The following is a 13,212-nucleotide window of genomic DNA, read 5'->3' as shown; positions in this document are numbered from 1 at the left end:
CTACAATGATGAGATTTCTAAATAGGCTGAACTTTGATATTGCTAATATTGTTGAATTACAACATTATTTGAATTAGAAGATATGGTTCACATGGGTAAGTAGGAGGAAAGACAATTAAAATGTAAAGGCAATACATGATAAACAGGTAATTCAAGTTCTTTTTTTTATCATAAAGGCCAAATTATAGGAGAGATGAGGTTGTTCAGCCAAAGCCTATAGTTAATGCAGAAGCCAAACCTTACAAGATTAAAAAGGAAGTCATTATCAATTCTAAAGGTAAAGCCAAAACTCAACATGCCTATAATCATGATATTAAATATTTTAGGAGTTTGAGAGTTGGAAACATAATGTAACACCCTAAGCTTTTATTACAAGAAGAATAATATGACATAAATAGTGGTTTTCTCTAGAGAGTCTAAAGAAAAAAAAGACTAAATTTATTAAAGAAAAGGGAATTAAGGCTGGATGTGAGAGATGTAAATTAAAATGAGGAGTAATATGGATTTAAGAAAAGTAAAAGACATGATAAGAAAAGAATAAAAAAAGGAAAGTAACGACCTCTATTGGAAAGAGAGAGAGAGAGAGAGAGAAATTGTCTCTTTAAATAAAAGGGAGAAAAGAAAGGGGGAACTCTTCTGTGATTTTTTTCATTCTAAGAGATTACACATCAAAATAGGACATTGAAAGAATTCATAGAAAGATTAGCAGTAAAAACATTACATAAGGAAGAATTCAAGAAAATAAAAAGGAATTCAAGTTAAAAAAAAAAGTAGGAAGAATTAGAGAAAAAAAGGAAATCAATTAAAAAATCATTCAAGAAAGTGATCTCTTATATTCAAGACTCATTGGTACAATGTCTTAACATCCTTACTCTCTTATTTTTATTAATCTTGAAGAAAAAGGGAAAAACCCCAAATTGTTCTATAAAAATTAAGGTTCATATAGAGTGGATAAAAATGTTGAATTAGTAAAGATTTCATGAAATAATGTTGCAATAAGAAGTAATTAGAAAAAAATAAATAACAAATTAAAGAAAAATCCAACGTAGAAACCCTAATTAGGTTTGACCAATTAAGGAAAATTTATATGTGTAATCTTTTCTTGAATTTATGCTTGATTATGATGGTATAAACACCAAGGATATGATAAAAGTAACTTTATGTATGAAAACTAAATGGAAAGATGAGTTTCTTAAATTCTTGATATCTAGGGTTTTGAGTAATATTGGGGAAAATATGTTTTCTTTAGGAAAACAACGAAGTTTTGTTATTAGGGAACAAAATTAAGTATAAATTTATGAGAGATTTGAAAACAAAACCCTTAGGGATTAAGGTGAGGGTTTTGGTCACCATGAGTTTTATTAGGGGATAGGGATATGTAGTAATTATGTGTTTTTTAAGATATTATCAATTGTGTGATGATTATGTTACCTGAATGTGTATGATTTGATCTTGAAAGGAAAAAAACTCATGATTTAAAGGAATAAAGAGTTCGGCCAAATTGTAGAATTCTTGAATGGTGTATATTGATAAGTCTTTTTGAAATTCTTGAATTGTGTTGATGAAGTCTTTTTGAAATTATTGAATTGTTTTAATGAAGTTTCTTAAGATTTTTGAACGAGTTTAAAGGTTTGTATGAAGTTAAAATTGTTTGGATGATTGGGTTGAAAAGAATATACACGTGGAATAGAGGGTTTGATTTGGTAGAAGGATTAAGAGGTTGATGTGATGCATACATTTTGGTTTAATAAGGTCTATTATAATAGCCTAAATATAAAGTTTAGGGGCTGATTTATTACATAAAGATAAAGGGAAAAGAGGGTTGTTAAGACAATCTTAAAAAGTGAAATAAAGGGCCAATTATGGTGCCTCAATCATGGAGTGCAAGGGCTATCATTTGCAGCCCTTAAAAATGTTTATTAGGGGTTGTTTTAGTACCCTATAATGGTAAAAATAAAGGTTGAAGTGGAAGCCCTGATTTGGGAAGAGTTTAAGAAATCTTTAATGGTCACAAGTGCTTAAAATATAGTTGTCGTGACAACCATATCATGGAAAGTAAAGAGGGTTGTTTTAAGTAGCCCTAAAGCTTAATATATGGAAAAGAAAACAAAAATATGTATGTATGCATAGAATTAGCTTACACGATAGTAATGCTTACATTGAAACGTTAAGTGTTGGAAACCTAACGCTTAATGTGTGATAATATAAGAGTACATATATTCATGAGTAACAAGTACTTGAATTGTCAAAAGAATATTCAGAAGTAAATTCTTAATATTTAAGGAGTGAATTTGATGTAAGACTTTGTGTGATGCAAGAGAGGCATTAGTTGTAGGACCCTAAACATGTGGGACAGGACTAGTAAGAGGAACAAGTAGGTGCTTGTTGCCTCGTCCTTATTAATTTAAAACAATTTTTATAAGTTTTTATTTTTAGTATTAAGATAATATTTTGTATATATATATATATATATATTGTGATGGATTGATAAAGACTAATGAAGTCTTGATGTGATGATTATTTTTAGACAAGTGTTATATGCATAAAGGCAGTCATATGAGTAGAGCTTAGGTTGATAAGTTGTTATTTATATGATGTTTGAGTAGTTGTATTAAAAGCCAACCATATGAGTGGGGCTTAGCTTAAGAAACTTGAATTGGGTAAAAAGATACACACGGTTTGTGTGCATGATAGTCATGTATGTAGGGCTAAGGTCAAGGTCCATTGAAAGACATGTTGGATGCATTTTTATGCATGTGTGTCGGGCATAAGAGTGGGGCTCTAGATTGTTAACTTCAAGTCGGCCATGAGAAAATGGGGACTTTAGCATAAAATCTAATATATTGGTCATATATGTAAGGGTAGCAGGTAATTTATAGTCAGTCGTATGAGTGGAGACTAAGAAGGTGTTGAACATACATCTTTGGCATGGAAGCTAAGTAAAAAAAAGGATTGATTGTTGTTTATATAAATAAACCTCTAAAAAAGGATTAAGAAAAGTTGAAAATGATGACCTTGATTGTTAGGTTAAACCTTTTGGTATTCTTATGTGGAAATCATCATTTTGGATCTAATGTTGTATGAAAGAGTTAGCCTAAAAATTGGGAGCTTATGTGTTAGATGTTGATATAAAAGGATCTGTTGGTGTCATACTACTGCTAATTATTGGTAGATGAAATGTTTATGGATGTAAAAATGTAATTTGTGGAAATTATAAAAGTTTGTTTTAATATATGCTTGATTTTGTTAATGTCATAATGTGATGATATAATTTTATTTTGAATTCTTAGTATGCTTGTTTTTTACAAGTTCATCATGTGCTCCTCGAAACTAGACGACATGATTAACTATTTTAGTTGTAGGATTTTTTTAGCTTCTATTTAACTGTAGGACTTTTACCGGTTTTTATTTAGCTATATGATTTCTATATTTGATGATATTCATGTTAGTTCCTAGGAGATTGTAATAAACATAATTACTGAAGTATTAAGGATTATGATATTATTATGGTAAAGCAGTAATGATGAAGATGGATTACTTTTTTTCATTATAAATATAAGATTGTGATGTTTTGCTCTTTTAAGTTCTTCTATTGTAGTATTGTATTATAAAACTTTTTCTGTGATTGTTTGGTTTGGAAATATATATGGATGGTTATGGATATTGTTATCAAGTGGATATGATTACACTCGAGGTTGTGATTAAAAAAAATTCAACGATTCTTATGTATTATATTATTGTTTATCTTATGTGCTTGTATAGTAATAATATGGGGGAGGGGTGTTTCACATAACTCTATAATATCCAAACAAGCGAGCCATGATTTTATGAGATCACAATTCAAAAGTGACAGATTTGAAGATAATGAGATGCCATCACTTAAAAAGTATAGTGATGAGGATGTTGAGTATTCAATTGATGGCAGATCATTAATAATTTAGCATGCATTTAATATTCAAATCAAAGAAGATGATATGGTGGCATCAAAAGGAAAATATCTTTCATACGAGAAGTCATATCAGTAATAAGATATGCTGTTAGTATTACAGTTGTTAAAAAATTGAATCTAAACACTATTAAACATCATAGACCTTATAGGTTTCAATGGTTGAATGAATATGGTAAAGTAAAAATTACAAAATAGGTCTTGATATAGTTTTTTTATTGGAAAGTATTTTGATGAGGTATTGTGTGATGTGGTTTCTATGCATACGAGTCACTTGTTATTAAGGCGTCCATGGTGGTTTGATAGAAAAATAATATATGATAGGTTTAGAAATAGGTATACTATTGTAAAATACTGAAAGTCCAACAAACTTATACCATTATCACCGAAACAAGTCTACGAAGACATATTAAAGTAAAAAAGAGAAAAAGAGGTCAAGAGAAGTGAAAATACAAGTGAGATTGTCAGTTTAGAGAGGGAAAGAGAAAGGAAAGAAAAGATCCATGAGGAGAGAAAAATGATAGATTTGGCCAAAAAAGAAAGAGAAATAGTTTTTGCCAAAAGTAGAGGTAAAACACGAGGAGAGAAGAAAAAAAATGTGAGAAAAGAAGAGAGTGTAAAACAAAATAAAAAAACTTCTAAGTTTTTATGAAAATAAGAGTGAGTTAAAAAATGTTTTTTATTCTAACAAGCCGATTATTGTACTTTTATACATAAAGGCTTATTTTAATATTTACAAACTTGATCCTTGTCTTTCTAGTATGATTGTTTCTTTATTGCAGGAGTTTAAAGATGTGTTCTCGTATGAGATTCCTAGTGGCTTGCCACCGATAAAAGGAATCAAATATCATATTTATCTTGTACTTAGCGCTACAACTTCTAATCAACCAACCTACCAAAGTAACTTTAAGAAGATAAGGAAACTTCAAAGGCAAGTAGAGGAGCTGATGTCAAAGAGGTATATAAGAGAAAAAATTGAGTCCATATATTACTTCAGTATTAATTATGCCTAAAAAAGAAAGAACTTAGAGGATGTATGTTAATTGTCATACTATCAACAATATTATGGTAAAATATTGACATCTCATGCTAAGTTTAATGATATGTTAGATAAATTATATGGTTCTTGTGTTTTTATGAAAATTAATATAAGAAGTGAATATCATCATATTAGAATGAAAAAGGGTGAAAAATGAAAAACTTCTATTAAGACTAAATATAGTTTGTATGAATGGTTAGTTATGTTTTTTGATCTTACTAATACACCTAATATGTTTATGAGATTGATGAACCACATGTTCCATACATTTATAAGCGTATTTATAGTTGTTTATTTTAATGATATTTTAATCTATAGTTAGATTTTGGATGAACATGTTGAACATTTACATAACTTGCTTGATGTTTTGTATAAAGAATCATTGTATGCCAATATGAAAAAGTATATTTGTTGCATGGAAAGAATTATGTTTCTTGGTTATATTGTTAGTGCAAAAAGTATTAAATACAATTTTACATTCATCCCCTTTTTTCATCCTAATTTGATAGCACCCACTTTTCAAATCAATTTTAAAGAAAATATATGATTTGTGTAACTAATCTAGCATATTATCAAGCCTAAGGATAAGATGTCTATACTTTATTATTATATTGTTGTTGGTTCGACAATCTACACACACCCTTTATGTCCCATTCTTTTTATGCACAAGTAACATTGGCATAACACAAGGGCTCATACTCTTATGAATATACATTTTCATCATTAGCTTATCAACTTGCCTTTGAAGCTCCTTCATCTCCTTGAGATTACTTCTACAAGCTAGTTGGTTAGGAATCACAGCTCTAGGTAGAAGGTTAATTTGATGTTCCATTCCCTTCAATTATGGTAATTGACTAGGAATGTCTTCAAGAAATACATCTTCAAAATCCTGCAATAAAGAAATGGCCACACTAGGAACAACATGATCAAGATTGTTAACATTAAAGTAAACCTCCTTATACATAAGTAAAATCATTGGCTTGTTAATATAAAATACAGATTTAATCTCACCCTCTCTTGTATAAAAATTTGGTTGTTTCTTTAATTTTTTCACACAATGATCATCACCACACTTATTTTTTTCACTCCTCAGATCTTACCTCCATTCTCAACCAATTTAATTATTGGTTTAGAATTAGTTGAATTTGATGGTCTTCTCTAACCATTGCCCTCACATGAAATTTCACTCTCCCTAACCTCATATTCTCTTTTACCTCTCTTTTTTTTTAGATAGAGGTACAAGAGTGATGGTTTTATCATCTTTTACAATAGTGCATTTATTTTTAAATCAATCTGAATAGCCCTCCTATCAAATTATCAAAAACACCCTAAAAGTAAATGACTAACATGCTTTGAAACCACATCACACATAACATCAACAGAATATCTACCAATAACAAATGAAGTCAGCACCTGTATAGTGACTTTCACCTTACCACATTTATTCAACCACTGCAATCTATAAGGCTTATGATGTTTTATAGTATTCAAATTTAATTTCCTAACAATAGTAGTACTAGCTACATTGGCACAACTGTCTCCATCAATTATCATATTACATACTTTGTTTTAGATGCAATATCTAATATGAAAGATGTTTTTTTTTTGTTGATCTACATTTTCTACCTTGACTTGTGCATTCAAAACACGCCTTATAACCAATGTCTCCCCCTCAATTGGATATGCAATCTCCACATCACTACAAACCTCTAAAGGTGGAATCTCATCAATATCAAATTTGTCACTTTTAAATTCAATATCATTATGCTTTATGATCATTATTCTCTTATTTGCACACTAAAAAGCAATGTGCTCACTCCTCAAACTATTGAAACATTTTATATCATGATTATACATAGGTTATGAATCGATTTTACCTTTCCCATTAGTAGGCGTCTCCTTCTTGGCCTTAGGTGGTTCGTTCTTAGTATACACAAAGGACTTCGATTGGGTTATCCCTTATCTCTTCAGATTTAGCCTCCACACTGATAAAAAAAGATGTCAAAATTGATATGTGGTCTTACGCTACCCCGTCTTTTGATTTGTCTCTTCACTTTTGTTGCCATATGTCTAATATCCTCGAACTCCATATAATGTTGTAACTCCACAACATTAGCAATGTCCTTATTCAGCCCATTAATAAATCTCGTCATGATGGCTTCTATATCCTTAACAATACTGGCTCGAATCATTATTATCTCTATATCCTTATGATATTCATTTATTGTCTTTAAACCTTGAGTCAGATCTTGTAGCTTTAGATATAAATCCCTATAATAGTGATTAAGAACAAAATACCTCTTCATCAAGACTTTCATCTGCTCTCATGTCTCTACAGGTCACTCCTTATTCCTCATCTTACTAATCACAATTTGATCCCACCAAATTAATATGTAATTCGTAAATTCAATTACCACCAACTTCACCTTTTTTGTTTATAATAGCTATGGCAATAAAAAATTCAATCAACCTTTTTCTTCCATTCTAAATAAGTCTCGGGATTGTTTTTGCCTTGGAAATTAGAAATTTCAGCTTAATAAAGTCCAAGTCTCTATCCATATCATCATGGTTCTATATGTTACGGAAATTTACCCTCTAAATGAATTGGCCTCTTTATCTTCTAAAATCCCTTCCATATATCCTAAAGTCTCAGCCTCAAAATCTTCATCCCCAAAGTCATCATTGCCCTCCCAAAATCAGCCTCCACATGCTTTTCAGCCTACTGTCATGGTTCATTCTTCTTTCAGCCTCTACTCTACGTACATCATGATTATAAAAGTTAGAGTCATCCTTATGTTTTTAAACCTTCTCAAGTCTGTCACTTATATCTCTTAACACCATTTGTGTATTTGTTAACATTTGCACTATGCCTTGAATCTTAAACTTTACGTCATCCTCGGAAGGGGTTGGCGTACTGTTCTGTTATGACTTGTTTATAATTGCAAAAATTAGTTAGTGATGATAAAATATCCTCATATCTCTCATGTTTCACTCAAATATTAGGTTTTTCACTCTAATATGCTCGTTATACCTTTTCCTTTTGTCTCATATTCTTTTAGCTCTTACAGAACTGAAATCAACACCAAATAGAACTACTTAGCAACATAATTCAAATGAATAATTGTGACTCCATAAGCAAGAAAATTATGAAAACAAGCAAAAACAAAACTATGATTATAGTCTTGCTAGTAGCAAGCGAATTTGTACAAAATATGGACGACTTGAAGACACAAACAAACAATAGATGCCAAATATATGAAAATGATGTGGATAGAATCCAAATATGCAAAATATGATGATAGTATTCTAAAAGATATGAAATCAACATAAACAATACAAGTTTTAAAAAATGACACAAACTAGACTCGTTATGACAAGCTTGAACTCGAATCTGGACCCCAAAGAAAACGATGTCCAAATGACAATATATATATATATATATATATATATATATATATATATATATATATATATAGTGCGATTAGGACCCCAATAAATAGAATATCAAATTTGAGTTAATTTCAAGTCATGTTAATATATAGACGCAAAACTGACGCTTCTAATACCTAGATTTAGAACTTAAAGTAAATGATGTTTAAATAACCTAAAATTTAATATATATTATGACTAGGACTCCAGTAACTGGAATATCAAGTTTGAGCTAATTCCAAGTTAATTTGATCTAATTTTACCTTGTTTAGCTTTCAGTAACAAAATCTAAAACTAATCTTTTGAATAACTTTTTTTCTTTTTCTTTTTACTTTTATGCTATTGATATGTTGAGAGACAGTACAAATCAAAATAATACTTTTTTTTACTAAGAAGATGTCGCTACTGAATTGAAGAGAAGAACATTGGAACAAGTAGTTTGATGCAGAACAAGAGAAAAACAAAATTAACATAAGGATATAACTTGATCAATGGAGCTAAGCTCTAATATGAAATGATCTGAACCCCATGAGCACTTGGTCACGTAACCCATACGTAAATGATACAACTCTCGAAAAGCCAAGAAATCAGGTTTGGAAGTGTGACACAAAGATTACCTTAAACATAAGCACCAACATTATTGGAATCTGAAACCCTCACCCCAAAAATAGCAATTCACGAACAATAAGTCTAGGATGACACCACTAAGAAAATTGTTCTTTGATAAATAGATTCAGTTCGTTAAAGAGCCAAAGTATGAGAGAAACTCACCTTCACACACTTACAAAAAGAGATGTGACAATTTGAATATTATTAAGCAAAAACATGAAAACTGAGACTTAGGTTACAAAAGTGTTTTTATATATGTAATAACCTAAGCTAAACCCTAGAATACCCAAGATGTAAACTTGTATAAGGTCCACTTACAATTACACTAAATACCTTAATTAAACAAACCTAAATATTGATAATCAAGCCAAAAACATGAAAATAAAAATTAAAACAAAGGTCTAAAGCATGCTACCATAAATAATAAAGCAAATAACATAAATGTCTATTTTCCTAGTCTAAATAGTCTTATTGGTTGAATAATCCTTCCTTGTAGCTTTAGGATCAGCTGTCAATTTTAGGAATTCCAAAAATTATTAGATGTGCTGGCATAAATTACAATGAGAAGAGAGAGAAAAAAACATCCAAAGGCACATAAAAGCTTTGAATATGACATCATCGTTGCAATAAAAAAGTTCTCGATAAGATGAATCTAACAACATCGAGAAAGATCACTAACGATGACCAGAGTGGGTCATACTCTCTATCCAAAGGCAAATGAACAATTACAATGAGGAGATGAGAGAGATGTGAGAGAAAAAGAAAGAAAGAAAGAAAGAAAAAAACCTCAGAGACACAAAAGTTTCGATTACGACACCATTAATATTATTAGAAAGATCTTGACAAGATGAGTCTAATGACAGCAAAGAAGGTCACTATGGGTGACAAAAGTAAGCCACACTCGGGGTGGCTCACTTGCATTTAGACGAAGAGTGTGGTCCACTCTGGTCGCCTTTGATGATCTTTCTTAGTGTGATTAGATTCTTTTCGTCCATAACTTTTTGATGGTATTAGCGGTATCATAATAGAAGTTTTGGTGTGCCTACAATGTTTCTTTCTTTCTTTATTTTCTTCTTTCTTCTCTCTCCTAACCGCTTACTTGCCTTTTGGATAGATAGTGTAGTCCACTCCGGTCACCGTTAATTACCTTCCTTAATGTTGTTGAATTCATCTTATTGAGATGTTTTTTATTATACCAATGATGTTAGAGCATCTCCAATGGGAAATGCTATCTTAAAGAGCCAAATGGAGAAAATGGCTTTTTGAATAGTGTAAATATAACTTTTTTGATTATATGCATTCCAATAGTAAAAAGCTATTTAGAAAAGTCAATTATATTTTAATATATTTCATGTTAAATTAATTTTAATATAATTATATAACTAATTTAGATATTTTATATATAGTATAATTATGATGTTATTAATTATATAATTAATATGAGTAATTTATAAAAGTAATATAAAATTAATGAAATAATATGAAAGTTAAAAGATATAATTTAAAATTTATTTATATGAATATTTTTAATTTTAAGTTTTATATGTTATTGTTAAAATTTTAATTTTTTAAAAGTAAATTCAAATTCAAATTTTGAAAAAAATCGCCAACATTTTAAATTTTGATTTTCAATTTAAAAAAAAAAAACAATTCAAGCTTTGAAAAAATGACCGCCAACATTTTAAATTTTAAAATTTTAAATTTTGAAAAAATTACCACCAACATTCTAAGATTTTACAATTTGAAAAAATAATCCATCTATAAATATTCTCATATACCTTAACATTTTTTCTCGTCATTTTCTTCTCTCCAATCTTTGTTATATTTCATTAAAATTCATCATGAATCATTCTAATTTTAATTGTTATGATGCTTTTGATTTTGATGATGACACTCCTGTGTTTGCTTTTAAAGTTGTTACCGTTGTGGTTGCTGAAGAAGAATCGAATAATCAATGGCGGAGAACAGGGTATCGTGACTCTATTCTTGGTCACAATATTATCAATCGTAATAGAAAGGCAGGTGAGTTAAGGTTATATAATGATTATTTTGCTGAAAATCCTAAATTCACTGAAAGTCAATTTCGAAGAAGATTTAAAATGAGTCGTCGTCTTTTTCTTTGGATCGCAAATGCAGTGGAAGCTCATAATCCATATTTCAAACAAAGGACAGATGCTCTTGGTGTTTTTGGTTTATCTTGCCTTCAAAAGGTAACTGCAGCTCACATAATACTTGCATATGGTATTCCTGCAGATCTTACTGATGAATATCTTCGAATTGGAGAAACCACTGCAATAGAAAGTCTTAGAGCTTTCGTCAAAGCAATCTAGAAGTTTTTGGTGATTGGTATCTAAGGGCACCAAACGATGCCGATATTTGTCGATTATTATCAATTGGAGAGTAGTGTGGATTTCCAAGGATGTTAGGGAGCATTGACTGTATGCATTGGAAATGAGAGAAATGCCCAATTGCATGGCATGAGATGTATACTGGTTATTATCGTGAACCAACTATAATTCTAGAGGCGATGGCTTAACAAGATCTTTGGTTATGGCATGCTTTTTTTGGAATGCCTAGATCATTAAATGATATTAATGTTCTTGATCAGTCACCTATCTTTGCTGCACTTGCTAAAGGTCGTACTGCTCCTATCAATTATACAATTAATGGGCATGAATAAACAATGGGATACTATTTAGTAGATGAGATTTATCCTAATTGGTCAACCTTTGTTAAGACAATCCTAAGACCATTAGGAGCAAAGAGAAAATATTTTGCAAGCAAGCAAGAGTCTGCAAGGAAGGATGTGGAGCAAGCATTTGGGGTGCTGCAATCTCGTTTTACAATTATACATGGACCTGTTCGATCCTGGGATGAAGAAACGCTTGCATATATTATGAAAACTTGCATAATAATGCATAATATGATTATTGAGGATGAATGGGCAATGAACCTTGGATTTAACCATGAGCATGAAGTCAATTCCTTTATATTAGTGTCACACGGTGAAATACCAGAACTACATGATTTTCTTCAAACTCATAATTGAATTAAGGATAGAGCAACTAGCTCTCAACTACAAGAAGATTTAATTGAGCATTTAGGGAACAATATGGCAAGGAGTAGAATCTTTAGATTTGAACTTCTTATGTTATCATAATTTTTAAGTTTTTTATGTTTTTTTTTTCATTATGGTTGTTATCTTTTAAGTTAATTAATCTTATTTATTATTGTTAAGTGTTAGAGGAACTTCAAAAAAGTATTATGAATTGATATCAATTTCATAATAATATATTTAAAATAACCAAGAATTTTCTACATATTTAATTAAAAATACATTACATTATAATAAATCAATCAAAGTTAATTAAAAATTAAAACCCTTCTTTTGCATAATTTCTAACTTTCTATTTTGAAAATACGCTGCAGAAATTGGATCCAAATTAGAAATATTCATTTTCATAATTTGTTCTTCTTTCTCAATCCTGTTCAATTCTTGTTTCTCTTGACTTTGTTGAATCATCATGGCTTGTTGCTCTAACATAATTTTCCTGTCTTGTTTCTTTTGATCCTCAATTTCAACTAGAGTATCCCTGCATTGTTGTAAGAGATTTGTTACAGTTACCTCCCCAACTTTATCTTTTCCTTGTCTATATTCAAGTCATTCATTTACAGCCTTTTGACCGATTGATCTATCTTGATGAATCAATGGTTCACTATCTTCTCCTAAACTAACAGAATTAGGGGTAGATGGAGTTGATGAAGCCGGACTTGTATTGACATGACTTTTTTGTTTCTTGTTTGACCTTTGATGTTAACTTGCACGCTCAAATTGCCATTTGGGTTCTTTTCTTAAGATAACCCAACAATGTTCTAGTTGAAATCATTTGCCAACGCAAGAAGCATACATTTGTCGAGCATCATTAATCTGGTAAAAAAAATTAATTAAATAATGTTAAAATATGTGTTAAATAATTTAACATGAAAATGAATAAAATTACCCTTGATTCTTCGGTCATTCCACTTTGCTGACGATTTTCAATTTGAGTAACAAATCCAACAATTTACCGTCTTCTCTATTTATTTCTTGCCTTCTACTTGAAATGCTTATTTGGGAATGATTATTCAAGTTTCCTCCATTCTTTACAAAGTAAGCATGTACACGAGCCCATAACTGTTTTGTTTGTTG

General features: G+C 30.2%; 1 pseudogene; it reads left to right on the top strand.

Moving 5' to 3' along the window:
• The window catches only part of LOC133699466 (uncharacterized), a 38,812-nt pseudogene extending 26,740 nt beyond the window's left edge, over nucleotides 1-12,072 (top strand).
• Nucleotides 12,073-13,212: the final 1,140 nt, after the last annotated feature.

This window comes from Populus nigra, chromosome 7 (genome assembly GCF_951802175.1).
Source record: "Populus nigra chromosome 7, ddPopNigr1.1, whole genome shotgun sequence".
NCBI classification, from domain to species: domain Eukaryota; kingdom Viridiplantae; phylum Streptophyta; class Magnoliopsida; order Malpighiales; family Salicaceae; genus Populus; species Populus nigra.
The sequence above is the reverse complement of the archived record's forward strand: the minus strand, read 5'-3'. Positions and strand labels throughout refer to the sequence as shown.